Source organism: Hyperolius riggenbachi, chromosome 6, assembly GCF_040937935.1.
Source record: "Hyperolius riggenbachi isolate aHypRig1 chromosome 6, aHypRig1.pri, whole genome shotgun sequence".
NCBI classification, from domain to species: Eukaryota; Metazoa; Chordata; class Amphibia; order Anura; family Hyperoliidae; genus Hyperolius; species Hyperolius riggenbachi.
Window position 1 is genome coordinate 233586602 of NC_090651.1, and position 6000 is coordinate 233592601.

Sequence of the window (6000 nt, forward strand, 5' to 3'; positions counted from 1 at the left end):
AAATGGTTGACTTCAAAATGGCCGCCATGGTCACCACCCATCTTGAAAAGTTTCCCCCCCCCCCCCCCTCACATATACTAATGTGCCACAAACAGGAAGTTAATATCACCAACCATTCCCACTTTTTTTTCTTTTACAATTTTACCCCCTTATTTGTCCATAGCTTAGCGCAGCAAGAGTTCAGTCACTTCACAAGTGTCACAGTCAATCACTTAGGGTTGAGTTAACTCTTGTGCGGAACCAGAGCGGAAATGGTAAGCACATCCACAACACGAATGCATAGTGTCCGTCCTGCATCCGCATACAACAATTTCCCGCGTCCGTTCTGCACCTCGTCGCACGTCTGCAGCGTCGATCATGTCGGAACATATGCATCGCCGCTCACCTGTCCCACCGCCGACACCCAGTCCCTTCGACAGCCTGGAGGCCTGCAGATGCATGCGGCTCTCCATAGGCTGCAGCAGGCCAATTTTGCCCAGCAACCGGGAGAATTTTCATTGGTCCAACATGAACCAATGAGAATTCTCCCTGTTGCTGAGGATTCTCATTGGTCTTTTGCAGCCCAATGGAGATCCCCTAGCCTCCGGGCTGTTTTGAAGGGACTGCAGCAGTGAATTAATTGCCTGTCAGCTGCTTCCGTACACCAGTCGGGTGCTTGGCATGTGCGAAACATGCAAAAGTTCGTTTATCACGCGGAGTAATGCTTTGCGCGCGCAAAGCGGCGCGTGATAACTGCTGTGATGGCAGTTATCACGCTTATGTGAATCAACCCCCTGGTGTGATATCTTTGATAAGGTGTGATATTTGAGTTATCACGGTTTAGTGAATCAAGCCCATAGTACTGTACATGTATAGACACACACACTACCTGCCCTCACCACCATACATAGTACTGTACATGTATAGACACACACTACCTGCCCTCACCACCACACATAGTACTGTACATGTATAGACACACACACACACACACACACACACACACACACACACACACACACACACACACACACCCTACCCTCACCACCACACATAGTACTGTACATGTATAGACACACACTACCTGCCCTCACCACCACACATAGTACTGTACATGTATAGACACACACACACACACACACACACACACGCGCACACCCTACCCTCACCACCACACATAGTACTGTACATGTATAGACACACACACACCCTACCCTCACCACCACACATAGTACTGTACATGTATAGACACACACACTACCTGCCCTCACCACCACACATAGTACTGTACATGTATAGACACACACACACACACACACACACACACACACAGACACACACACACACACACACACACACACACACACACACACAGCCTACCCTCACCACCACACATAGTACTGTACATGTATAGACACACACACTACCTGCCCTCACCACCATACATAGTACTGTACATGTATAGACACGCACACTACCTGCCCTCACCACCACACATAGTACTGTACATGTATGGACACAAACTGCCTGCACTCACCACCACACATAGTACTGTACATGTATAGACACACACACACAGCCTGCCCTCACCACCACACATAGTACTGTACATGTATAGACACACACACTACCTGCCCTCACCAACACACATAGTACTGTACATGTATAGACACACAAACTACCTGACCTCACCAACACACATAGTACTGTACATGTATAGACACAAACTGCCTGCACTCACCACCACACATAGTACTGTACATGTATAGACACACACACACACAGAGCCTACCCTCACCACCACACATAGTACTGTACATGTATAGACATACACACTACCTGCACTCACCACCACACATAGTACTGTACATGTATAGACACACACACTACCTGCCCTCACCACCACACATAGTACTGTACATGTATAGACACACACACTACCTGCCCTCACCACCATACATAGTACTGTACATGTATAGACACGCACACTACCTGCCCTCACCATCACACATAGTACTGTACATGTATAGACACAAACTGCCTGCACTCACCACCACACATAGTACTGTACATGTATAGACACACACACACAGCCTGCCCCCTCACCACCACACATAGTACTGTACATGTACAGACACACACACTACCTGCCCTCACCAACACACATAGTACTGTACATGTATAGACACACAAACTACCTGACCTCACCAACACACATAGTACTGTACATGTATAGACACAAACTGCCTGCACTCACCACCACACATAGTACTGTACATGTATAGACACACACACACACACAGAGCCTACCCTCACCACCACACATAGTATTGTACATGTATAGACACACACACTACCTGCCCTCACCAACACACATAGTACTGTACATGTTAAGACACACACACACACACACACACACACACACACACACACACACACACACACACACACACACACACACACACACACACACACACACACACACACACACAGAGCCTACCCTCACCAACACACATAGTACTGTACATGTATAGACACACACTACCTGCACTCACCACCACACATAGTACTGTACATGTATAGACACACACTACCTGCACTCACCACCACACATAGTACTGTACATGTATAGACACACACACTACCTGCCCTCACCAACACACATAGTACTGTACATGTATAGACACACACTACCTGCACTCACCACCACACATAGTACTGTACATGTATAGACACACACACTACCTGCCCTCACCACCACACATAGTACTGTACATGTATAGACACACACACTACCTGCCCTCACCACCACACATAGTACTGTACATGTTAAGATACACACACACACACACACACACACACACACACACACACACACACACACACACACACACACACACACAGAGCCTACCCTCACCAACACACATAGTACTGTACATGTATAGACACACACACACACACACACACACACACACACACACACACACACACACACACACACACACACACACACACACACAGCCTACCCTCACCACCACACATAGTACTGTACATGTATAGACACACACACTACCTGCCCTCACCACCATACATAGTACTGTACATGTATATACACGCACACTACCTGCCCTCACCACCACGCATAGTACTATACATGTATGGACACAAACTGCCTGCACTCACCACCACACATAGTACTGTACATGTATAGACACACACACACAGCCTGCCCTCACCACCACACATAGTACTGTACATGTATAGACACACACACTACCTGCCCTCACCAACACACATAGTACTGTACATGTATAGACACACAAACTACCTGACCTCACCAACACACATAGTACTGTACATGTATAGACACAAACTGCCTGCACTCACCACCACACATAGTACTGTACATGTATAGACACACACACACACACACAGAGCCTACCCTCACCACCACACATAGTACTGTACATGTATAGACATACACACTACCTGCACTCACCACCACACATAGTACTGTACATGTATAGACACACACACTACCTGCCCTCACCACCACACATAGTACTGTACATGTATAGACACACACACTACCTGCCCTCACCACCATACATAGTACTGTACATGTATATACACGCACACTACCTGCCCTCACCACCACGCATAGTACTGTACATGTATGGACACAAACTGCCTGCACTCACCACCACACATAGTACTGTACATGTATAGACACACACACACAGCCTGCCCTCACCACCACACATAGTACTGTACATGTATAGACACACACACTACCTGCCCTCACCAACACACATAGTACTGTACATGTATAGACACACAAACTACCTGACCTCACCAACACACATAGTACTGTACATGTATAGACACAAACTGCCTGCACTCACCACCACACATAGTACTGTACATGTATAGACACACACACACACAGAGCCTACCCTCACCACCACACATAGTACTGTACATGTATAGACATACACACTACCTGCACTCACCACCACACATAGTACTGTACATGTATAGACACACACACTACCTGCCCTCACCACCACACATAGTACTGTACATGTATAGACACACACACTACCTGCCCTCACCACCACACATAGTACTGTACATGTATAGACACACACACTACCTGCCCTCACCACCACACATAGTACTGTACATGTATAGACACACACACACACACACACACACACACACACACACACACACACACAGACACACACACACACACACACAGCCTACCCTCACCACCACACATAGTACTGTACATGTATAGACACACACACTACCTGCCCTCACCACCATACATAGTACTGTACATGTATAGACACGCACACTACCTGCCCTCACCACCACACATAGTACTGTACATGTATGGACACAAACTGCCTGCACTCACCACCACACATAGTACTGTACATGTATAGACACACACACACAGCCTGCCCTCACCACCACACATAGTACTGTACATGCAGGGCCGGCCCGCTCATGAGGCGGGGTGAAACTTTTGCCTCAGGCGGCAAATTTCTAGGGGCGGCATCCGCCCATCGGTGGGTGCGGGGAGCCGGCCGCCCAGCTGGAGGGGTAGCGGGCAGGACGGTGGTATTGGGCCTAGCGGCGGGGAGGGGGGTCGGACCCCCCCTCCCTCGCCTGGGTCCCCCATCCTCCGCTCCCTTCCAGCCTTAAATAGATAAGAAGCGCAACTCGTAAGAGGCAGTGGGCGGGGAGGACTCACCTCTTCCTCGCTCGATCCAGCGTGCGCTCCACTGACGTCACTTCCTGCAGCGCCGTCCATCATTTTTTCCTCAGGCGGCAGAAAGTCTAGGGCCGGCCCTGTGTACATGTATAGACACACACACTACCTGCCCTCACCAACACACATAGTACTGTACATGTATAGACACACAAACTACCTGACCTCACCAACACACATAGTACTGTACATGTATAGACACAAACTGCCTGCACTCACCACCACACATAGTACTGTACATGTATAGACACACACACACACAGAGCCTACCCTCACCACCACACATAGTATTGTACATGTATAGACATACACACTACCTGCACTCACCACCACACATAGTACTGTACATGTATAGACACACACACTACCTGCCCTCACCACCACACATAGTACTGTACATGTATAGACACACACACTACCTGCCCTCACCACCACACATAGTACTGTACATGTATAGACATACACACTACCTGCACTCACCACCACACATAGTACTGTACATGTATAGACACACACACTACCTGCCCTCACCACCACACATAGTACTGTACATGTATAGACACACACACTACCTGCCCTCACCACCATACATAGTACTGTACATGTATAGACATGCACACTACCTGCCCTCACCATCACACATAGTACTGTACATGTATAGACACAAACTGCCTGCACTCACCACCACACATAGTACTGTACATGTATAGACACACACACACAGCCTGCCCCCTCACCACCACACATAGTACTGTACATGTATAGACACACACACTACCTGCCCTCACCAACACACATAGTACTGTACATGTATAGACACAAACTGCCTGCACTCACCACCACACATAGTACTGTACATGTATAGACACACACACACACACAGAGCCTACCCTCACCACCACACATAGTACTGTACATGTATAGACACACACACTACCTGCCCTCACCAACACACATAGTACTGTACATGTTAAGACACACACACACACACACACACACACACACACACACACACACACACACACACACACACACACACACACACACACACACAGAGCCTACCCTCACCAACACACATAGTACTGTACATGTATAGACACACACTACCTGCACTCACCACCACACATAGTACTGTACATGTATAGACACACACTACCTGCACTCACCACCACACATAGTACTGTACATGTATAGACACACACACTACCTGCCCTCACCAACACACATAGTACTGTACA